The sequence below is a fragment of the Colletes latitarsis genome, chromosome 14, assembly GCF_051014445.1.
Source record: "Colletes latitarsis isolate SP2378_abdomen chromosome 14, iyColLati1, whole genome shotgun sequence".
Lineage (NCBI taxonomy): Eukaryota > Metazoa > Arthropoda > Insecta > Hymenoptera > Colletidae > Colletes > Colletes latitarsis.
In genome coordinates, this window is record NC_135147.1 from 17855034 (window position 1) to 17881280 (window position 26247).

The 26247-nt window shown below is 37.0% G+C and overlaps 1 long non-coding RNA gene across 1 annotated transcript in view; it reads right to left on the reverse strand.

The window, feature by feature from the left end:
• The window catches only part of LOC143350149 (uncharacterized), a 157527-nt gene that overhangs the window by 121346 nt on the left and 9934 nt on the right, over positions 1-26247 (reverse strand). Inside the window, exon 2 of the long non-coding RNA XR_013081065.1 lies at positions 10432-10490. This is a non-coding gene — a long non-coding RNA (uncharacterized LOC143350149). The remainder of the gene's footprint in view (positions 1-10431; positions 10491-26247) is intronic.

Here is a 26247-nt window from a genome sequence, read left to right on the forward strand (position 1 = left end):
GGTGCCTAAATTTTTCGGCGGAATTGAAAAATTTCAAATCGTTCTGAAAAAATTATTTTTGATTGAGGGGGTCAATTAGAATCATTTTTAGTGAATACACATACCCCCGAAATCCTACGTACTTTTGAGAAAAAAATTCTTTACCGAAACTATACTATGTGGTCGGAAATGTTTCTATAATTTAACGAATGCTCAATCAACAAATTAGTATCTTTGATTTTCGTCTTATTTTGGCCTCTAGAATTTCCCATTAAAATTTTTCCCAAAGGTGGCTGAACGCACTGTACAATTAGTCATTGTACGATATCTCTTAAAACACTGTACTAAGTACACAACTGTCCATAAGTGCAAATGCAAATTAACGATTTTATTTACTTTAATATAAATTTTATAACGCTTGTATGGAATTAAAATAAATATACAATAAGCAAAATTGTACGAGAAAGCAAATTTTTAAGATAAACGCGTTTAAAATCGAAGAACTCATGGACAATATTGCAAAAAAATTGGAATGTTATTTATGAAAAAAATTCTAAAAAGTAATTGGTAGAATTCTATTTTTAATTTGAACGATAGTAGTAAAACGACAATTTTGTATATTATGCAAACATTTTGGTAAATTTATGACGTTTTTATTCTACGTTCGTTAAGTGTCTGGGGATTTATGGATGGGAGTATACGTTTCACTGGATTTAAAATGTTTCCCTTATTTTTCCTTGCGCTTTACGGTTGGAGTATACTCCACTATACTTATATATCTTTTTTACAAATATGGAATAATTATATTTAATCTTCCATCTAAACATTGTTACTGATCTTCGTTTGAGCAAACCGTCTAATATAAACATGAATCGTATTGTATTTTAAATACTGATGAAATAATTATCAGATGTTAATATCGCATTGCAATATTTCGAGAGAATAGACATTGTAGTAGTAAAAAATATCTATGTTCGGCTAGATATCTAAGTATTAATAATTCAGTGAGTTGAATGTTTCGTTCTTCCAAAATAGTTTGATTGAAATTTAGAATTTAACTGTTACGAGTCTAGCTACTATCCGTGATAAAATAAAAAATTAGAATAATTTCTAAAAAAAATAGCAATCTTGCAATATACAATTTTTTATTTTGTGATATTTGATGTAAAAACATTTCACATGCCACAAATATACAATAAATGTGACAATTTGAGAGTTACGTTATTCATTCTAAAAATTTAAAAAGAATAATAATGTCATCAAAATACAACAATTCATACATCGAAAAGTAATGATTGTACAATATCGAGAAAACAACTAGAATTGATATTAAAATTTTCTTTATTAGGATCTTCAAAATCATTTGTTTATACTATTTTTTCATTGTAATTGTATTATTTTACTGCTTTGGTAGCAAATTTTAAGTAATAGAAAGATCCTACCGATTTACATCTAATTCACAATGAAAGGCTATTTGTAACAGTTAAATAAAGATAACTTATGGGGCAAGTTTCAATGGTTAATAGACACTCGTACGAAAACAATTGCTCATTACACAACTGTAGAAATATACTAAAATTTCAAATAATGGTGTCTAGTCTGTATCTGTCTTCCTTTCGATAGACAATTTCGCTCTCAAAAGATGTTCTGTATCTCTGATTACACAAACAGATGGAATTTCAGCTCCATTAAATCGAACCAGAATATCGTGATTAATTTGTTGTTTTTGCGTACAAAATCAGGGCAAATTCCCACAAGTATGTATTGTGTACAATTTCATAATTAAGGTATTTCAGAATATGAACGAAATAGAAGAGAAAGAACGAAGAAAAGTATTATCAGCCTATCGAAAGGAGAGCAACATTTGATATGCAATGAATTCTACTTGAAGTTGTCCATGAAAAACGTTTGCCTTGAACGGAAAATTAATTTCGCCGAGAAACGAACACGTATGCAGCTTCTGTTCGTAGATGACGGATTTCACAATCAGTCGAACGATATAGACGGTGGACAAAGAGTCATCTTCACGTGTCCGACTCTGACTACTCGTAAGCCTGCGACCGCATCGCACACGCGTCACGTAATGTCGGTTACGTGAGTAAGTGACCGTCTATGTGTGAACGTACTTCTCCCTCGTACCGATGCAATTCTCCGCTCCCTTCCTCCTAAACACACCCTCGGTATCTACGTAAATAGGTTCTCCATCCACGGACGTAATCCTCGTACGACATTCATTATATCGTGATCTAAGCACTCTAGTTTACAATTTATTGCACGGGTTGCGTAAGTGAAAACCGTGACACGATTCGATCGCTTTGTTTTGCTTTTTATGTATGTTCCTCTATTTTTTATTCGAGCCAGTGGTTTACAAACCTCTTAGATAAACGTACCCCTAAAGAAAAGTAAATTTTTTCACCCGAATCTTTCATTTTTATGTGGATTTTATTCCCAATGCTAGTTTAACGCGTTCATTGCCAGACCAAGCCCCTCAAATTATTTACGAAAACGAAACTGCATTTAAACAATTGGAAACTAACGTATCTACAATTTGTTGTGGAACTTATTTGTATAGCCTTCTTAAAATTCAAAAGTCCTATCTTGGTATATTTTCTTTAACATTTAATCTTGAGAACTAATTTTTATAGCTCCTTAGTGAAATACTCTTTTTATCTAAATTCTTGATAAATTCATTTATCTTGTCTGTATCAATTTTAATTGATTTTGATTGTAGATTTTAAGTAATACAAGAAAAATGTACTTTAATTTTTCTTAAGATTTGGTAATGTGTCGATGAAAGAAAACGTTTAATATCGATATTTTCCTACGGTCTGACTTTTTCCTAGGGAATCTGATCTATGTTGTATGTCAGGAGTAACAATACAAAACATAATCGTAAATCTCACTTGTGTCGATAAAGTAGAGCAGGTAGACGCCACCTACTGGATCACTTATTGATTATAGATCAGTCTGTAATGTAACGTAACACGCTTCGTAGAGCTGATTTGTTTTCTCACTACTTGTTATAAATAAAACATATATAATTAAAATAATACATTGTGTAGTAAAACCTCAACATTGCGAATACAAAATCATCAAAATAAAGATGGAATTTTACGAAGAGAACCTTTTAAATAATCCCTTGAGAATCAAGTCACCTGTATCTATTAAAAGTAATTTGAGAAACGTGCAACATCAAAACTAACAATTACAATTTTATAATACCACCGTCTCATAAAATTATCAAGTAAATATCATGTTTAAGAACTTTCAATCGTTTTCGTAACATCCTAAATATTTCGAGGGGAGATTTTGCTAAAATTGGCAGCTTTGTTTCTAGTTTCATGCGGCGCCAGCCTATTGCGTGCGATGCCGCGGCGCGATTGTTCGTATTCTTTATCCGTGGCGTTTCAAAAGTCGCTATTGGCGGGTGGGAGGGACAGCGGGGACTACTCTGGGGGCCCAGTCGTTTCTATGAGGGCCCAGACAGCGAAGATCCGGCCCCGTTTGCTGGCAATGGGCGTACAGTCACGCGGAAAATTCTCGTTTGCCATTCTCAACGGCCATTCAGCGTGCATTGGCTCGCCTTCGTTCTAGTGATTCGACGCACTTACACGCCTTCGCAGAGTCACCGTTCTGTTCCCGTTCCTCGACGATCGTGATGCAAACGCCCCCACCCAGCACGAGGTTCGCTATATTCTCCGGGGCCCACAGTCCCTTTTCGTTTCCGTTGTCGCCTCTTTGCGATCGCGTGGATACGCTGGTGCTGGTCCCGCGGGAAGTTGCCAAGGTTCACCGTTTATTACGTGATACAAAAACGAGCGAGCTAACGAGACGTCGATTCGATAGCTAATTGGCAACTGGTATCCACCGATCGTGGAGCAGAAATTCGTTGAAATCGTTCGCTCATAAGAACTAATGATAACTATATGTTCTATCTCGATCACGAGTATATTGTTAGGCGTAAAAATTAATTATCCTTGCGTTAACACGTCATAAAATTTTTTATAACGTTGTTAGGAATGTTATAAATCATCAAGTACACAATTAAATTATGAAATATTCCATTTTTTGACACTATAATTTGAAGGAATGTCGGGGACGTTTCTAGATGTGAAAAACATTTATGATAAAATTAAGACAGAACGCGATAAAAAGCAGATCCTATTTCGTCTGATAATTTAAGAATAAAAGATTGATTTCTGCTTTCTTGAGTTTCTTAAAATGCATAGACTGTATGTGTATTATAAATTCGAAAAATTAGTTTACATTCATGTAGTTTAGAATATCAAAAGTAAGCTTATGAAAACAATATCTCAACAATGTATGAACTTGAAATGTTAATAGGTTGTAGAAAACCTATTCACTCATCTATAATACTTGAATTATAATATATTATAATACATTAATGTAGATTCTCTTTAAAAAAAATGTAATCGTTTCAACATTCTCCGTATTATTTTAAAAATGTTTCCCATTGGAAGATTGTTTTCACGACAGTAATTGTAAGTTTGATTTAAATTCTCCTCACCTTGTTCAATCGATTAATCACGTACAAGGGTGGATCTGTTTGGCAAGGTACACTTAACCCCTTCCCGTACAATTTAGATTCGACGAAATCCGGGCCCAAACGGCAGGCGTCAACGCACGGTAAACAGACCAGACTGATGCTAAACTGCTTTGTAACAGAGGTTATAAGAATGGTGACCGACTCTTGTGGCGTTCTGATAGAAACTAAAACTCAATCACAATCGTGATTTGCTGTCTGCGAGCTTGGTTCGTGATGTTTACGTTTGGGTCGACTTTCTGTTCGCGAGTCTGGCTCGTGATATTTATGTTTCGACCAAAATCTTTGTCACGAGTCAGACTCGTTAAAATACGGGAAGGTGTTAAGTGTCCAACTAACAGTTAAGGCACAAAATGTAGTAATAATGTTGCTCTTAATACTAAAATAAATTGGTTCTATTTATCAATTATCATGATTGTAGAACTTTGCAAGCAACATTGTTTTGTTTCGTAGCTTGGACGAACAGCCTGCTAGGGACGACGACTTGAAACATTAGGCGACCGCTCCGGAATTAATTATTGTTTCAAATGGTTGGAAATTTGACGTTGACCAATGAACATATAATTAATTAGTCATCATCGTTTGACTAGTCTATAATTTCACATGGATTCTGATCTTTCAATAAAATAGGCGGGACATTTCGAGTATGGCTTACTAAAGAGCTGAATAATTTATTGGTCGATGAAGTATCCATTAGCTAGAATATTACTCGTTCTACACGAGCCAAATCATGAAATATTGGAACAAGTTGCAACTACCTAACATATCAACCAAGAAACAAGCGTCACGATAAGCAACGATCGAAGGCTGATTTTAAAAACAACAAATTTTTTAAAATGTTGAAATGTTTAACATTATTTAAAACTGTAGTGTGCTACCACTTTTGTACCTTAACAATATTAAAAATATAATCAGTTCCTTTCGTCTCCCGTATTTAAATTTTCTTCCAAACTCATCTAAAAACTGTTTCGAGAATTTTTCCAAATTCCGTTCCGATTTTGTTTTCAATTAGATTACAATTGTTAAACGCCGTGGAAAGCATCCCTTGGCTGTCGTCTCTCGAATGGGGCAGGAATTTCAGAAAACTATTAACCCTGTCGGCTCGTTGAACGATACGAAATAGGGGATGCGTCACAGGTATTCACTCGTCCCCACTGCTTTACGATACATTTCGCGTCGACGAACAATGGAGGTGTAAATCGATGTATTTCGATATCAGAAATTGCGATCGGGGCAAGGTCGTGCGGCATTTGACGAACCTTTATACTAGTATTCGGGGTCACTGTCATTTTCCACGCTCGACATTGACAACCCTCCATTGATATTCGACCGACGACCGACACGAAACGTTCTTTCCTTCCTTTGCAATTACATTAGACACGCGTTTTATTTTCTCAAAACGTAATAATTGTTTTCTGCCTGATATTTACCATCTTTACCTACTAAAATTATTCCTAGTATCTCTGATAATATTCAAGATAGAATCAAAGAAGCATTCCTTGTATTTATCTTCTTTTCGAGTCTGTAAAATTTAATCGAAACCAGCGTCAAATGTTCCTTGCAAGCTGAAATTATCTGAATTTTACGTGTTTTTTCAAGAATCATCGATGAACCAATATTTCCGGCATTTCGTCTAGGGCTCTTCGCGATCATTAACCGTTTGGTTCGTCGCAATAAAATCTGTGACGGTTTCTCCGTGGCTCGTATGCATAATCGACGCGAATCGCGCGCGCTGTGTCAACGGTGCTCGACGACGCGTAAAATCAGGGGTGGTAATTTGAAATTAACCGAATTAGTATGTTATGGCTTTGTAATTGCGTAACACCAGGCCAGCATTGCACGCGAGCGCGCGAACCCGATGAAAGAAAGTGTTTGTGAAGTCGTTTGCGTGGCGTATTGTCACCGTTGGGAACGCGTGTGTTCGAAATTTACGCGGCCACTTCATTGCGGGCACCGCAATAAATTTAATTATTTCAGTAACCTCGTTTATCTTTCATTTTAATTTCCACAGCTGTTCTAGCGTTTGAATTTTTTAGCCGAACGCGAACTCGTATTACACGCGCACAAACAATTGTCTGGTCAACAACGCATACATGACGCTGCTTTTATTATTTCCGATCATATTGTGGATATTTCAACGTTTCGTGTTTCTTCTGAAACGCTCAGGTTAATCATTTTTTACACCGTGCGTGTATTTTCATTCTCTGATAAAAACGTTCATTAGGTTCCTTTTACTTGGAGCTAATAATTAAAACGCTCTCTTGGCTTTTAGTAGCTCTAATTTCAAATGGCATCTTTCTTTATTAGTTGTATGATTTTTTAATATTGAACACTGGTCAATATTTTTTTGTAGAACAAACCAATTCAAAATTATTTGCTACATAAATAATATAGTTTTTATTTTTTGCTACTGATTCAATAGAGAATTGAAAGCTCAAATTTTGTGCAAAGAATCCATTTATTTTTATAGAAAGTTCGCACTTGTAACTCTTTTGAATCGTCGATTATTTCAGCCAACGAATAGGAATTGTTTCGAAATAATTTATAAGATATCGATAAACTTTTTATCGAGTTAAGGAGCTTGTAGAAACTGTACTAAACCTGGCAATAACGAAGGTTATCGAGTTTGTCAAAGACTCGCACGTCGATCTGCGAATCTCCAGGATAGAACTCTTAACGAGAGTTTGAGAAATGTTACATACGTCGAGGTCAATCGAGGGTGAAGCGTTTCATCTTAAGCAGATGTCGATGTGGGACACAAAGTTGTTACGCTAATCCTTCGATTCTAGAAACTTCCTGTGACTAATTGCAGGTTTCTGGAGAACTTCCATCATGGGTATTGCCAAGTGCAACCCGGTTTGTGAATTCTCGATAAAATGATCATTTTTGTTTCACGTATTGAACCGAGTTAAATTACTCGATCAAAGTCTACCTTCAAGTTCTTACTAATTCTTGACTCAAAAGTGTTATGTTTCCATGACAAAATAACTGTAAAGTATTCATCTTAGTAACGAGTGACGAGTTTACTAACTTTGAACTTTGTTACTATCCCCTAAATAATTAAAAGATTTATTTTGATGAATACTGATTAACAATGAGACGATCGATAAGGCAAGGATCGAATTACTCTAATTATGCGATAATTATTGTTACTATTGTAATCTGAAATGTTCCAGAAGAATGAGCGAAAGTCGACTGTATGTACGAGATGTACGACGTAAAATGTTAAAGAAAATAAATCAGAATGGGACAAAGATAAATAGTGCAAAAAATTTGAAATCAAATAGTTCCCAATTGTCAAAGAAAATGTTTACTTTTGTAGTGAATTCCGGTATTTTGACGAACTACAAGAAATCTATTAAGCGTGGTATAAATCTGTCCAGGAGCGTATAAATTGCAGCGACTTTGCAGCTCGCGGAGCGAATTGTAAATCAACGAGCGAGAATCTGCAAAAATGAAACGGCAGCCCGAGGGATTTAATGTATTCGGTGTTTCGAGCTGAAGTAGGCAAACGAGCGCCCGATGTTCCGCGACCACCGACGCCTTCGACGCGTTCCGCGCAAACGAGAAACCGCGCGATAATTGAAGCACAAAGATCCCTCCGACACCTTGTCCTTTAATCAGAGACGCTCAAAAGAATCCCTGGCCCTTCACGAGGCGCGTTCAAATTCACAAAACCGATTCGTATTCCCGGGCGAGGGGAGAGAGGAGGGACACCCGCGCCGCCCCCGACGCCCGAGATCCTCGGCGACACTGGCTTCTCAGCCGAGGCGCGAAACCGTTCCCGGTTCGCCTTTGATCTCGAACAATCGGCAAAGCGTCGATGATCGAGCTTCCTCCGAAGGCGTGGAATTCGGCGCCCGACGAGTGACCACTCGTGGAGTCGCGACAAGTGTCTTAGCCAAAGCAAAGGGAAACACTCTTTCCGCGTCGTTTGGTCGTTTCAGCAGGTGATCGCCGAGCGACGAGGGGGCACACCGGTGGTCCCGGGTTGCGGGAAAACCGAGCCACCGGGAAGACAGAGGAGGCCGGAGGAGGGTGAAACGGACGAGAGGAAAGAGAAAGGGAGAACACGGGGTGGAAAACAATTAAGGGAAGGCGAGGAGAGGGCCGCCTTGTATGATAATGCGCTGTAACCTCCGGCAGAGGAAAACGATACGCTGAAGGAGGAGGTGGAGACGACGACGGAGGTGGAGGAGCAGGTTGTCGAGGATGAGGCCGGATGAAGCGCGGAATGGAGGGGCAGCCGCGAGAACGGGGTTGGCGGAGGTCGTGGTTCTTACTTTGCATTCCTTTGTGTGTCCTCCTGAGCCCTCCATCTACCCTCCTACAACCCGGTCGTCCTCCTTCCTCTTCGAGCTTGAACTAACGCCCGAGGTTTTAATGCACTTGTCTACTCCACATACCGTTCATAAAGACATATATGCCGTCTGTTGAACGAGTGGGCAGGAGAACTGATTCTTGGAAAGAGAAGCGAGACAGAGGGACGGCACAAGGGTGCAAGGTGGGCGTGGGGAGGGGGGAGGCACGAGGAGGGAAAGTGGAGAAAAGGGGAGACGCGGCTCGCGAAGAAGAGAGAGACGGTGCCCGGCAAAAGAAGAGCCGCGGAACAGAGAACGGGTGAGCGTAACGATATGAAATGCATTTTAAATTCTAAGCATTCGCTCGCGTCATGGAAAGACCTCGGCTCTTTGCTCGCATAATCCTGCTGGTGATGTACAAAAGTCAAAAAAGAACGGCTGAGAGCCGGGGAAGAATTAAAGTGCACTGGTCGAATCAGACCTTTGCCGGATGCCTCGCGGTCTAGGGGCAAGGAACTCTTGTCCAGCGTCGTCTTCAATGACTTCGGAAACTCGCGTCGGTTTCCGTACGTCGAACACTTCGATGATACGCGCCAAATATATAGATTTTCCCCCCATACACGCTTCTCTATAACTAGAACGAGTCGAGAGCCTTTGTGTTGGGTCGTCCCCTTAGTTCGTGCCGTTCAACATTCTTAAATTGACGATAAAATTAACGTAATTTAGTAGAAAGCAAACGAAATTTGTTAGCTCAGAGATTTCCGAAATTTTAAACATCAACGATTATAGATATTGTGTTAAAGCTCTAAGTATATAAGTATAATAAAACCGATTCTTCCCTAAACCACTTTCTAACTGAAGGGTTATTAGTGGGGAAACAATTTGAAAATGTCTACCTTTTAAGGAACAGCGTTGAACTACATTCTAATAAAAAAACAAAAATGTTTTGACGCGACCATATAATGATTTTGCCAATGGAAGAGGAGGAAGTTGTCAAACGAGAATAAGTTTTTCATAAAATTCCATCATATGTTTGAAATATTACTTTAAGCTTTGATACTAAACTCGACAAGAACAGATGGGACGATCTGACATTAGAGGTGGGCCTTTTATGGTATCTCGACTAAATCAATGATGCATATTCTAGTTTGGAACGCATTAAAGTACAATACCTATATTTTGCGAACCTATTAATAAAACCAAGAGTTCTAAAGGCTACACGACTTGCGCGTACAATGCGTTTCTTAAAAGAAACAAGTAGAAGTTGAACATCCACGACAAACAGCGCGGAACTTCAATGTCTGTCTGAACGTTTACGAGTAAAACGCAAAAGGAACAGAGGAGACAAACGTATTGAAACATCCAGGCAACTGTAAACGACGAATTCCTTTGAACGCGTTAAGCATACTTCGCGTGCGTGTAATGCGATACATATTTCATCGAATATAAATACTGGCTCCCTCGTTTCTTCTTAGTCGTCGTGATCGATATGCATTCGAACCATTCACGTTTTAAAAAGCAAGTAACGAATATCGTTGAAAGTCACCATTTCGAATAACTTTGCTGATTAATTATAGTTCGACTTACCTTTTGTGTCCCGGTATCCGCGCATCAACCAGCTCTCTGCTACGGCGTCATTCGTCAATCTAGAAAACACGGAAACAGTGTTTCATCCGTCTGATACCAGTGGCACGAGTTTCGACATAGTTTACGCCATAGTCATTTTTGATACGCGTTTTACTTCGACTTTAACCGAGCGTATCAAGTTTATCGAAAGTACGAACAAGACAAAAATAAAGTGCATAGCGCTCGTCGACTGGAAAATTAAAAAGTTTATTCTTCTCGTTTGCGATATTAATTTTCTCAAAAAAAGAATGGCATTCTGAACAAAGTTAAAGAGAATGAATTCGTTTTTGTTACTGTTAGTCTTGATTAAGAAATGAATGAAACATCTAATGATGCCCAAATTGTTATTTGGGAATATCTAACATTTTCTCTTTAAATAAAAAAATATGCATTATATGACTCAAACATTTTGGAAACGAGAAATTGACAATTAACATATAATGCTTTGGTGTGCATTTCCTTGAACTTGATACGCTATCGTTTACACCATAATTTAGCAACGGATCGAGTGGTTCGTACGCGTATCAAAAGCTCGTCGTAAACTAGCTTTTTATTTTCTCGCGTCGAGTTCGAAATCCGTTTAACGTTTAATGTCGCGCGAACAAGGTCAAGAGCAACGGCATCGAAATTTATAATAATTTTCGATTTTATCGCGGCGTATATTTCACCGGCGTACATAAATTAATTTCGACGCTTGAGCACGGTAGTTTTAATTAATTTCGAATAATTTCTATTAAATCTTGTCACCTTCGACGCGCCGGGTATTATGCAATCCGCGGGCAGCGTTCCGGCGGTCATTTCGTTAAAATCCGCAAATATTTATATAAAATAATAACAAAACGCTGAATGGACAGACGGGCGGGCAATGACGCGATAAATCGGGGCTGATTATCTGGCGTTAATTACCAATTAAACGCAACGTTTTGTTGCTCGTTTCGAGGATAACCGATACACGCTCCGCGCCACTCGAACACTTATCCGAGAAGAAGAAGAAGGGACAAACCGAGTGAGTAGTTTTTTTCTTTTTTTTTCTTTAAAAAAGACCGTCTCACGTTCGACAGATACAATGGGAAGGTAGGGGTCGGACCGTGGATGTACGAACTGGTACACGTCGATTCAGAGGAGAGACGTCGCACATGAGAGAGAAAACCGGAGGAAATCCTTTTCATTCGCGGAAAAGAAAGCGGGCGCGAGATTCGCGCTTCATTCATGGCCAAGTCTATGGGGCGAAAAGAGACTTCTCCTTCGAAATGTAATTAGCATGTCTTCGCACAACGGGCCAGACAATGCTGTCGTTTAATTAGTATGCGTCTCCGTGCCGGGTACGTTCCTTTAAACCACCCACACCCTGCGTGATCCCGTGTCCCTCGTTCGCCCCCGTGCGTACACGACAAACACACGTGTTGGTACGCGCACACCCTCCACGAGAAATGCACCAACGAACCGTGCATGTGTGTGCGTTTATATGTGACGCATCGCGCGTTACTGCACACCGCACGAGTGTCAATACGTGCATCCATGGACGGCGAGCGCGCGCGTGGTCGCGTCGCTCTTATTTGTTGTCGGGAGACTTTAAAGCGATTTACGCGCGATAAGCAATCAGAGAAAGCGAATGGCATCTTCTTGTTTCGGCTGGATTGTTTCAATTTTAATTTACGGACCACCCGCTTGAACTTGCCACGGTTTCCCATACGAAAGGTAATTCGGTTTAACAAAATGGAATCTGATCGACGCTTGTTACCAGTGTGAAACACTATACGTTATAATATATTCAATAAACAATTTACTGAATCTGTTAATTGCTACGCTTATGTTAAAAATTGAAGTAATTATTCTCCACTGCACGAAGACACCGCATTTCAACGAGATACTCCCAGTTTACTAATTTACATAACTTTTCTCGAGTTAAGAATTTAAATAATAATTCTCCAATGCATCAAGACACTTAAAAATATTATTAAAGAAAACTTTGTATTCGAGTATATAGAGTTTCTTGAATTTTGTTCATAATACTGTACAATTTAATATAATATATTAATGATTGTGGGAATATTTCATCACAGAGTTTTTTTACTAAGGAATGAACGATATTAATTTTCAATATGAATAGGATACGCGAATTTTCACGAGGCTAAAAAAATAAATATTAAGACAAATTTTAAGTTTTCTAATTTTCAATTGTCTAAAAACAACATTTTGATTTCGTACAAAAATTACGGGTATTGGAAAAAGTAAATACTGCTATTTAAACCTGACATCGTCAAGTATTTTACAAACTATATTAATTCAGACTTATTCCTACCTTTTAGGTATTATTTTCATTCTAAGATGGGTGTTCTAGTCTATAGTTTCATTGTTTTGGTTTTTTTAGGGATTTGTTTCCAAAACAGTTTAAGTTTTGCATACATATTTATTTATGTTTTATAAATGTTCACAATTTGAAAATGAGAATGAAATAGTAAAATTTACAAAATGGTGGTACTTTGAGTTTTGAATATCGATTTTCTTGACTTCCTTTCATGTTTAGCGAGTTAAGAAAACAATAAGGAAAATTCTTTTTTTAATAATTTTGGTTCACACCATAACCACAATCATACTAATCAAGAATCTTTTCGATTTTTTCATTTTAGATAAGCAGAATGATCGGAATCGTATCAGCCAAGACACTTTTTATAATTCAGTCAGGTTTGATTATTTTCACTTGAAAAAAAATGTTGAACATTGTAAAATATAAATAAATATCTATACAAAATGTCGAAACTAAGAAACTTATACTTTTTTTTTGGAAAAGATCTCTAAAAAGACCAAAAAGATGAAACTCTAGACTAGAATAACCTCTTAATAATGTAAACTTTTTATTTCGAAAAATCAATTTTGAAAAATAGATATACTTGATTAAAACTTAGATCAGTTTCATTTAAAACTTAATTTCCACGTAAATGAAACCACCTGAATGTTTCTGTTGTTTACGAATATATGAAATTACTGTTCCATAAAACAATTCCGGGGATAGCAATATGTAGATAGTATTTTCCGCGAACTAATTTCTTTGAGACTTCAATGTTAGATAACCAGAAAATAGTGAAGATCACTTGATAAAACTGATAACAAATTACCGGCAAATTGCTAAGGAAATGACAGCGAATACATAATTGATTAATGAAAGTGACAAATTTTGTAATGAAATTGCATATACACTTTTGGACGAACTAAACAGACAATTCCTTTTATCAAACAATTATTTTGACAATAATTCTTTGCTAAAACTAATTATATTTGCTCTAGTCTTATCAAGTGAAGTGACTCTAATAATGCTTTCAATCATCTTTTCGAAGTCCCCTTCAGGCAACAATATAATACAATCGATCTCGTAATAAAATTTTACATAGAATATAACCATCGTAATAAGTTACTAGATTTTTATAAAATTTTATGATATCTGCAAAGAGGTAGTCAAAATAACAAAATAAATTTTCTCGATACTAACATAAACCATGAGTTTATTCTTATAAAAATTATTAATGTAAGTGCTAAGTATGTAAATAAAATTTAGTTTATGCATTTTTATAATATTAATCAATGACGAATCAATATAGATGACAAAAGATATTATCTACCAATGAGTATCCCATCCAATAAACGTCACGAAGCTCTTTATCCGCGTCGAACGTGACCCAACGACGCGCAAGTCCAGTTACAGAGATATTATTATTAACAGGGATCTTGACGTAAGCAGGCTTACGAGTCCACTCGGTCGCGTTATGGCGTCTTTTTTTTTCGTTAGATACGAAGGACGGGCACGTGTTCCCACGCTTCGAAGACTGCACTTTAATGTCAGACACTAGCGAACGCTAGATGCGTGACGTGACTCTGACGCATTAACGCGACACGTCGATTCGCAATTACCGTGCGAGAATCCGTTCGCATCCTCGAGACAATTGCAGGGGCTGACGAAGGACACCAATTGCTGGCGAGCCAACGACAGAAAGCTGCGCGACTTCCGGGACGTTAATATCTGGCGTTAGATCGAGCGGCGTGCACAATCATGCGTGACAAGCAGCGTCGTTATCAAAGGAAAACATAAAAGGCTCTTTAGACAGAGACAGAGATAAAAAGAGAGAGAGAGGGTAGCGAATATTAAGAAAAATATTCAATTCGTAATTTCAGTCCAAGCTTTTCGTTTCTATCTTTCTTTCGAATAGGCGCATTGTTCGAAACGTAAAACGAGCACGAGAGTTTCGCTTTTATTACCATCGTTCTTTCGAAATTAGTTTTGAAACGACTGTCGAGATAATTTAATGGCACTTCACGATATACGCGGGACCGATTAAAAACCGTTTTCAAATTCCTATCGCGTTCCGCTCCACAGTTCCATATAGAATAGCACAGTTCTATTACTATAGTTGTCGTTAATGCACTTCTAGGGCGCAGCATTTGATCAAACGAGTAATATTATTTTTCCATTGGATTTCCCCAGTTTCCTTGCGCGATAAAGCAGTTCCCGTAACGGGGGACGGGTGCAATGTCACGGTGCAATCAAACTGTTTTAGACATCCTTCCTCGTAGATAAGGCTACCCCTAACATCCTACGATTTATAGTTATAGTTGGTCCGATAATTAGAAACTTAAGAGGAAATAAAATGTTCTGCTCTTCAGAGATTAATTAAAACAATCGTTTTTATTATTCAATTTTTTTGCAACGTTTCTACGGAATTATTTGAATTAGAAAAGACGAAGATGTCGGCCTAGTTATTAAACACAATAAATTGAATAAAAGTCTACCTAATAACTATTTATTTGCATAAGTTGTATCGTAGGCAATCAATCTTCGAAGTGAAATATTTTCTGTATTATTTTGTAAAGCACAACAACAAGCACAGCCAGTTTTCTTAATACTAAGAAAAACTTTATTCAATGTCTGATTACTGGAGCACAAAATGCACCTCAAACGCTAAAATACTCCAAAGTTAATTCGATTTATTTACTCGTAGGTTGGTGTTTAATCCAAGCAAAGGAACACGAAGTCTTCAAAATCATAACGAGGAGGAACATTTTTTTAATACATGGAAAGATAAACTATGCTTGTTTCAGCTATGATATTTATATACTTTCCGGATCCTCGAGCAAGCAAAAGAGCTTTCCGCATCGGAAATAAAACAGAAATTTACCAGGAAATATTACGCGGTTCTTGGAACGCGATGTGTGCTTCTTGGGACTCGGAACGAATTCACGTAGCAATACAACAAAATGTTAAAATGCTTTCATAACTCGAAGAAACAAAAGCAAGGGAAACGAAGGCCCGCCGGTCCGTTTGCTAGAGTACACGCGTACTTGAAATCAAAATACATCTGGCAATACCCTGCAGCCGCTTTCACGCCGCGACAACTTCGAAAGCTGTTCTCAGCAGTCGCGAAAGAAGTTCCACGGTCTCTCGTGCCAGTAATCCCGAACAATCGGCGAAGTATCGACGCCGGTGCATCTAAATTTCAACGGAGCGAGCCACGGTAATGACCAAGGCGGCAGAAAAATCCTCCATGCGAATTGAAATTTAATTACCGGGGAAAACAAGTGTAATCTTGCGACGCAATCGGACACGAAATCGCGTTACGTTCGAGGGACTCCCGAACGTAAACACGATTTCGAGTAGGCATTAGCATAACACAGTTAGGAACAAGGGATTCGAAACCCATTGGGTGAGAAAAGTTGTCCCTAGTGGCAGACCTGGAAAAGCTCGAAAAAATTTGAGAACCGCCTAGAAATGACAAATAGAACTACAAGTATTAAAGTTTTCGAGATTTTTTCGTATTTATTAACGAATAATAGACCTTTTTGGTTCGTGAGGAAGGGCTACAAGGGCTTGAGAATTCCTCCCTCCCCCATATCTGTCACTGATTGTCCCTACCTAATCGTTGAGTTACCCCACAGCGAGGGCGCCCTCCACTGCGCAACCAAAATAACCTTATAAATACTGGGATTGATTAAATTAGCAAATACGACACGATACTTTCCGGCACATCACTTTAATGCTATTTTAATTAATGAATGTAATTATTAGAACGTCATTATATTTTCATAAGTATATTAATTGAAACGTTTACGACTAATTTTCAGGGGTGAACGGAGCTCGAATGAGACGTACGAAAACTTGGATTGAAACAACAAATTATACGCTTCGATAAGTTTTTAGAGAACATAGAGATTGTCATTCTGTGTTTCTGTCAAAGCTTAGATTAAAGTAAAATGCATATAGAGTAAAAATTTAAATATAAGCAGGCTTACATTAGCTGGTGTTTACTATCATGAATTTATTATATGTGTACATACAAATAACTCGTGGATAATACCGAGTGTGAAATAAACATAAATAAGTTATTTATGTCATGCATTAACATACTTTCTCTTTGAACATGAACATATTTTCTTTTGTTTTTATTACGTATTATATTTTATTTACGAATTATTTTCGTATATGTATATGAAACATTCATAATAATAAATACCTGCCAATATAAGACTTTTCATATTTATATTTTTAATATCCGTACATCTAATTCTAATTTATATTCTTACTTGGTACTATATGCAATAAATTGAGATTCTGAAGAGGGCATACATCGTGATCGAAACGTAGGTTACTATTATTCGATATAATTATTTCTCTGCTCCTAAAGTTGTTAAGCCCTGCATATCATCAAATTAAGTATTGTATTCATTGTTGATCACAACCTTTCTAACAAGGATTGACGCATTACGGTGGTTAGGTACGGTCATCCTGTGTTTCTGTCGAATTAAGTGTCATATTAAACGTTGATCAGTGGCTTTTGTGCAAAGATTGACGTACTCATTGCGGCTACGTACGGTCATTCTGTGTTTCTGTCGAATTAAGTGTCATATTAAGCGTTTGCCAGTGACGTTTTGTCCAAATATTGATGCACTCGCTGCGTCTAGATACGACCATCCCGCGTTTTTGTCAATTTAAATATACACTTAACTCGAAAAAATATATGATTTTTTCTTTGTTGCAGGAGAAAAGTATATCTTTTCGAAATAACGAGTATCGATACAGTATACGATGTTTCCATCAGTGAGAAATGACATCCTCTCAAGAAAATATTAAGAAAACAATTTCTTGAACTTTAGGCAGTCCTTTGTTTCACCGATGGTCTTTAAGAGAAAAATATAAATTTTATTATAGTTTCGTCCATAACTGGAAAGAGACCCAAAGAGCGCTTGGGGGTTAATTGTTCTTCTGCGTGGGAACTTAGTGTATCTACTCCCTGGCCACTCTGAAACCAAACGGTTATGATTCAGAGACCCCAACCCACTATACTACGGAACATCAAGGACATAAATGATGCCATCTTGACTCTAAATACAGTAGTCCCTCGTTAACGTTTGCTACTTTTTCTGGAATTGCATCGACGAGGTAAAGATTACGAGCCTGATCATTAAATGTTTATAGATAGGAGTAACAAAATTTCCTCGAATACATGAAAAACAAAGTTCAAGAATAAGGAAGAGAAAATACACAAGAATGTTGAACGCACTAGAAAGATGCGATGCAATTAAAAATGCGATACAAAAGGATAGATTGATTCACTATTTTAAAGTTGCAAAAGAAGCTGCACATCTACTTTAACTTCTGAACAAATTTAGAATTTGTAGAGTAAACAAGCATTGAACATTTCTCTTTATTTCATTCACTTCCAGTGTTTTCTCAGTGATCAAGCCTAAGAGAAGTAGCGATCGACAATTCCATAGTACCTGCCTCGATAACGTTCGTGTCAGCAAACATTAACAAGGGATCACTGTACATTCGATCGAGAGGACGTTTTCTCTCGGAGTTTTTCGTTCCAAATTGAGACTATTTTCCATCGAACAGCGTACTCGGGGCGGAGAATTGTTAAACAGAGTGTCAGAAAAGTCCTCCGCGCGTATTGAAATTTAATTACAGGGGAAACGAGCGCAATTTCAAGGGTTGCAGCGCGGTTGACCGAGACGTCGCGACGCAATCGGACACAAAATCGCCCGATCTAGGTCAATGCCGCGCGATTTAACGCGCGCCCGAGCCTTTCGGGGATCGAACGAATATTGAAATCGCGGGGACGCAACGAACTTTTGCATAATGAGTTCGCGGGTGGCGCGACCGCGACTGCGGCCCGCGCGCGCACACACACAACCCCGGACGCATGAATATTTTCATTTGATTGCGTTAATTAAACTGGCTGCCAGCCGATGACCTTTGAAGTTCACCAGCACGCGACACGTGTACACCAATTACCGATATTATTAATTGCAACGAGTTCCCCATTTTCGGGCCGCGTTCGTCGTTCCGATGCTTTTTTTCCCGTGGCCGCGAGAAGATAATTGAAGATGCGCGGGAGGTTCGAGCCAGCCGGTAATAAAGCAATTTTTTTTTTTTCGCCCCGAAATGAATACTCTAATTTACTTACTCCGCCTTCCGTGCACCATTCGAATTAAGCTACTCGCTGAAAATTTTCTGTTTTTTAATCGACTTTGAAAATTTCGCTTCTACACAACGAACGTTATTAAATGATAACAAATTGTATTTCGAATCGAATTAAAACTAGGAAGCCCCATATTTATTCTATCATTTTTTTTTGTTTTTGCAATATTCGATGAAAACTGTTACGAAGACGATTGCTGGAGCAGTTAATTATTTTGTATAGTCGGGTGTTGTGTTCGGATATTTACTAGCTGGAACATCGTTAGTAGTAGCCATACATATTTACGAACGTTTCAGTTTTACAATATGAGTTTATTTCTTATTTTTGTAAAAGAAGTTTATATTTTAGTCGTAAAAATTTAATAGAGACCCGAAGCAATTGAGGTATTCTCATTAAGTAATCTTCCTTAATTCTGATTACTTAAAATTTTTTAAATTCAAAAAGTGGAGTTAACTGATTGGACTTGTGAATGGCTCGTATGTAAATGATTTTTATCGATTGAAGAAAACTCCGCGATCTGTTGTTAGTTGTCAAGGGAAGTTGGTGATTGCGGGCAATCGATAAGGATGAGTTCCAATGCGTAACGCGCGTAAAATGATACGCAATCACGGTTTTTTTAAATGCGCTACAGTTTTCCAAAACATTTTAGCGTACGCAAATCGTTTCAGCGTTACTCGCCATTTCTCTTTGGAGATTTTACGTGCCGCAATATTGAAACAACGAAAAAGTATCGTTTTAATCGGAAATCCTTTCAACTTTTTACCCATTAAACTCACGAAACTGGAAAAATGATCGTGTAACGCCAATATGGAACATTGTAAGAATTTCTATGGCTTCAGGTTTTATCTTTCTCGAACCGCGGCAACGATAAAATCATTTCCCTTATAATTGATATTCTGCACGAAACCGGATATTTTCGTCGGCACACAGTAATTTTAATCAATTTCAACGCGCATTTCAATTCGCGGAACAATATAACGCTCGTTAAGGGGAACTCTAACTTTGAAACTAAAAAAAAAAGGGATTTCTGATAGTTTTACTCAAACGCTATTGATATTAGCTTTCTTTAAACTTTGCGTATTCGTATTTATGCATTTTGAGGAATCGTATTTTTTTCATCGAGTATCAATTTAATAAATAAATACGTTATTCGAAGTGTATCGATGAAAAAACATTCACTGCTCTGGTTTATGTTCTTCATTATTTTTATTTAACTTCTTTATTGAAAGCTGAAGTCGACAATTGCGCAACATATACAAGAATAATTATAATCGAGACCACAAAGTGAAAAGAAAGACTTTTAAAAAATGTAACGAAATTTTACAGTAGATATTGAAATATCTTTTTCAATAGAAATCAAGCGCTTAATTTATGACTGGCAAATTTAGCGAAGATTGATTTATTTGTATCGGAGATCTTAGAAAAATTATTTTTGAGAAAAATGGCGTTACAAAATTCACTACTAACATTCTATGATTGATGTAGAGTCCTTAATTCGTTTAGATTTATACTTAATTTTACAGTATATCCCTTGCATATTCTATACATATTATTATTATACATTTACTTCTGTGTTATATTTTTCTGAATGTTTTCAAGCTAAATTTAAAAGTGGCATCTTATTTGGATCTCATCTTTTGTAGCAAACGAATGTTTTTTTTATGTGTATAATATCTGTGAATTATGCAACGGCGATAAATAAATAAATACGAATTGGATACCAAAAACAAAACTACGTCAATTTCGTATCGAACCATTGATTGATTTTTATCTGTATGCAACTATTTCACAATTCTCATAATTAACTTTGTTAATTTATCGACTTTCAATGTACTAAACTAGAAACGCATTTGCAAGGTCCGAAACTGTGAGAAAACGGAAAGAAAAAGAATCGTCTCTATGACAAATTCTTTCGTCGCGGGGATACCGTTGCCGCTTACACCCAATTTTCGTCTCGCTTGCAAGCTCTCACACCATCGTTTCCTGTTTCTCCATGAGACCAGCCAACCAGCGACGCTGGGGTGAAGCTCTTACGGCACAATGAGTATGCAAATAGGCCGGCATTCGGCTACATTTGTTTCAACGAGCTTAGGAGCCCCGTGGTTCCTTCGCAGAGGGTCATAAAAGTCTACTACGTAGCTTCAAATCTTTCAAAAACAAGGGGAACTGCCTTTTACTCTCTTGTGCTTTCATTGCAACGATTTCATTTTCACGGCTACGCTGCGCGAATGGCGTTTGCGAAACACGATCGTCAATCTGGCGCTATTTGTTCAGAAGTATAGAAATTAGAGATGGTGAATCAATATACGTATCAATCTGTAAATTCTAACCTAGCATCGATCAGGGTAATTTTACAATTAAGCGAACAATTTCTTTAAATAACTATCTTTATCACTAAAACCAGAAAGCGGGAAATCTCGAAAAATTGACGTACTCTTTGTTATTTTCTTAAGAAAGCGTCAAAGTTTGTAATTCTTTCTTGTTTTGGAAAAGTATTGCAATTATTGCTATTTTTTTGTCTAACAATTTCTTGCTCAATCTTAATCTAAACTTATTCGAGTTCGCATTCCAAATAATCACCGATCTGTATTATATAAGTAGAAACAGTTAGTAATCAACAGACACGTCAGTTAATACGTATACGATAAATTTTCAAATACTATTATCTCGAAAATGAAAAAATATTATTCTATCTACGCTCAAAGTTGAAACGCTCGTACTTTTTGGTCTAAAACTAAAATAAAACTATTAATAAACTAATGGATTGTTCTATCATTGAAGAAGACTACGCCATGGAATAGGCCGAATAACTTTTGAAAGTAAATATTTCTTGACATACCATTAATCATGCATTCATTTATTCACGTTTTGTTATGAACTTAACTCGAATCTTATATTTCACATTAGTAGACAAAGATATAAATTATTAGCATCGATTGTAGGTCTCGAAAGAAATCAGTATCGAGCCTAACAGGATTTTCCTCCGCAGGTGTGAGACTGATTGGGTCGCGTCTAATCAAATACTGTTCTGCATATCTGCCTTTCAGAGACCATTCACAGAATTCCAATTTCTCCAACCTAACCCTGACTGGATGGTTTCTCGCGTTTCCGGAGTGTAAAATCCGGATATTATCATATGTTGTGAACGTATCTACATTAATCATAAATTTGGGACCATTTTCTTCACTGTTACATTTCGAGGAGACAATAAATAAATAGTTGTAAGTAAATTCTACTTAAATAACAGATAACAAATAGGATCAATTAATCGGTTATTCGATTAAAGAATTACATTTCCTGAACCATTAGTTGTGAAATATTTAATTCTATAATGGAATAAAATAAATATTTTACACGAATTTGATGACATTGACAAAAAAACAGTAACAACAAATTTTTAGGCAATAAATAAGCGTATTCAGTTTCTTTGTTCACTCAATTGTTTGAAATTTCAAGCCGAATTGAACTTTGATATTTTAGTTTTGTGCTAAAATGTCATTTTTTTACGCGTGGAAACTCGTAACTGAACTAATAAAAAATGGCTGCTAATGTTGTGGAATATGTTTCTTCACTGGAACGAACCGCTTTGTGTGACAGTAACTTGTCATTTTGAAACAATTACAAATTATTTACAACAACGATGTGACAGTGAGATATGTAGATACGATCTTGTAACAGAAATTGTTAATAATTTTGTAACGTTTACTTGCAAGGGAGGAACAAGCCCTACCTACAATCTGAGCACAAACACACACAGTTCACTAAATAACCAAATGATTATAAATTCATTTAATCTTGAACCATCCGAACGCTAACAGATAAGATCGCAAAAATCTTTAAAAAGATTGTTCGAAATAGTGCACTTAAGTGAAAAGTGAACATTGTAGGCAGAAAACATTCTATTATTCAATACATAATAAAAAAATTCAAAATAACTGGTAAATATGAAAGTAAAACACGTAGTGGTCATTTTAAAATCTTGAGTAATAAAGATGTTCGATCTGTACTGCAAATTATTCGCCAAGATCTAAAAGTAAATGCTCCAAATATAGCCGTAAAGGTAGAAAATGATTTTGGAAAAACAGTACACCCTGAAAATATTCGCAGAATTTTAAGAAAATCTGAATATCGTGGTCACGTGCCGCGGAGGAAACCCTTAGTCAGTGGCATCAACCGTTGTAAAAGAATTGAATTCGCAAAAAATCATAAAAACGAGAATACACAATTTTGGAAGAGTATATTATTCACTGACGAAAGTAAGCATAATATTTTTGGAGCAGATGGAAGAGGCAAAATATGGAGAAAAAGCGGCACAGCACTCGATTTGAAAACCCTGGTACCAACTTTAAAACATGGTGGCGGATCCGTTATGGTTTGGGGCTCAATAGCAGCCTCGGGAGTTGGGAGTTTAGTATTTATAGATTCTGTTATGGATTGATGGGTATATTTAGATATACTTAAAAGCCATTTAAAAAGTGATGCGGCAAAATTGGGGCTGGAAAACAACTGGATTTTCCAACAAAACCAATATCCTAAGCATACAGCTCATGTTGTTCGGAAATGGATACTATACAATGTCTCGAAACAACTTCTTTCTCCACCTCAATCACCAGATTTGAATGCTATAGGACATGTATGGGATTATTTGGAACGCGAAATTAGGAAGCATAAGATAATAAGTAAACAAAGACTTAAAACTGCATTGAAAGAGAAATGGAAAAAAATTCTATCTGATTTTGCAACTAAATTAGTCCATTCTATACCAAGAAGATTGAAAACTGTTTTAGAGGTAAAAGGAGGACCGACAACACTTTTGTGACATACATATTTCGCTTTTTTCTTATTGCATAAAATATTCTTAAAAAATAATACATTTTTATACAAGTTAATTAATAATATTATATATATTAATAAATAAACATAATATTATATGAAATTGTTGCTTATTTTCTTTAAAAAGACCGTTTTAGGGGGTGTACGAAGATTTTCGTGACTGACTGTCTAGGGAGGGAGTTCTAAGAAAGACGCGCAGTCTGTGAAAGACGTTGTTATAGCCAATCTGAAAAGACGCGTTCATAACATAAGTCTGGTAAAGACGTCGTCGTGTTACATAGCCAGTCTGTTAAAGACGTTGTCGTAACGTAGTCTGGTAAAGACGTTCGTAATATTAACCTACGTGTGGCTACACACCCACACCCGCGAATAAACAGTTAGTAATTGTGGGGTAGATCGTGGAGTCGTTATTTTAACCACCAGCCCCCTCACTTCCTTTCAGGTCTCGAAACAATTTTACTCCAGGTTCCGCGTTAATTTTATAGACAAAACCTCCTGTCGACGTAGTTCGAGTTTCGAAGATGATCTAATCAACGCCCCAAGAGTTTCTTTCACGCAATTACTGTTCCAAGTGACAGAAGATATTTTCGTGGAAACAAAAGCTGCTTTCCTGGAATCTACTCGATTCGTATGCAACCTAGCTCGCGACTTCTTTACGTCCCACGAGATTAGGCTCGACAGCCGCGCCTCGGCGAAACTTTCGGCTCGCGTCGCATACTGCTAACGATTCAAACGATGACAAGGATACGTTAAGATGCGTCACGGCACGGCAGTCCAAAACTTAGCAAATCCTGACAACGGCCGCCATTTGGGAATGCCTAGCGGTCGTTGTTCCCAAACATTTGCCAAGACATAACCAGAAGTAGCAATTCTGAAAGCTCGAGAGCGCACCGATAAGCCGCGTTTGGAAGCTCGCCTAATCGGTCGACCGTCACCTCGTTAACGGCAGTATACCCAAGATTATCGACAGTAAAAATTGGAAAATTTTACGAAGGAATTTCGCGTTCGAGTAAAAACACTCTTTGACTTATGCAACGATCGAAAGGTTCGTGACGATGTTAACACAAACACCTCAACTGTTACCAAAGATGCGAGTTTTGATATTTTCAGTAACACATGTAACGCAATATATTTTTCTCCATTTTTATTCTGGAGTAAATTATTCTGAATTTAATATTCTACGTCAACTTTTCTTCCCCTTGATTTCTTATCTCCGAATTTAACTTTATGTTTATTTTCCTCGTGAAAAGTTTCGCTAAAACATCTGTCATCAATTTTATGAGAACCGAGCACCGTTAGCACCCGCTTTCGACTTTGTTTTTTCACATGGAAATATATGCTCAAAAAATTTAATTCAGTAATATTTGTTTATAGGGGCTGGTTCCATTGGCGAACATGTGCCATTTTCAGAATCAAATTGTAAATTATTGTTTATTTAATGTCATTTCTTGTAGTAACAATACGTGAACATTTATTTTCATGTTTCGATTGTTTCTCATCCATTAAACATTTATTCGTTAATTTCATCGTTTTCGTTTACTGAATTCAAAAAATACCGATGCTTTCAAATAATAGCATATTGTAGACGTTCGCATTATAAATCATTTTTCAAACGGGTTATTAACTACCTGAATAGTTTTAGCAAATAAGAAAGTAAATATCAAAAGACGTAAAATATAAACATGTTTGAGTGCACGAACGATATTGTTATCACTTCCACTGATCAGAATCACTAAAAAATAAGATTATAAATTCACTAACCAGAACTGCTCACTAATGCTAGAAAATAATATAGTAATAAAATAATAGTCACTCGAGTCTAGGATAAATCGCGAAACTAAAAATAAATTAATTTTTTTCTTGTTCAATACGTAATACAAAAGCGTCGTTGCTAGTTACTTTTCGTCCAACGTTCCGCAAAACGTATCAGAAAATTAACTCGAAAACCGAGACGAGCGAGCTCAAGTTTCGCGAGCAAAGTGAACGGGAACTTCGAGAAACACGTCGCATCCCCACGGGACTCCTAATGCTGAGATTCTGAGATTTCATTAAGCAACGTATACTCGTTTGCGTTTAAGCTTGCAATACCCAGTCCGGAAAAAGTTCGACGAATCTCCGTGCAACAGAGATTTGACGTGATCCCCGTCACAAATTAGTTTTAGGAAAATTAATTAAGAACCGAAGTACCGAGTCGAGGAGAAATAAGATCGTAGATAATGGAAATACTAGGTTTAATGCTGGAAGATCAACCCCCTGTCGCTCAAACGAGTTTGACAGCTCTTGGAAAATTGAGAGAAAACTTAATTTCGTCCATTTTCTAGAAACTATGGAAAGGTCCCTAATTTTTGGAGGTTCCAAAACTGTTAACGACAAAGTAGAAAGAAAAATTTTCTCGATTAACTCGCAGTTTTGTCTTCGAGAGAACGCAACATCATCGTAACAGGCATACATTATTAGATCCTTTAGCACTCGACGA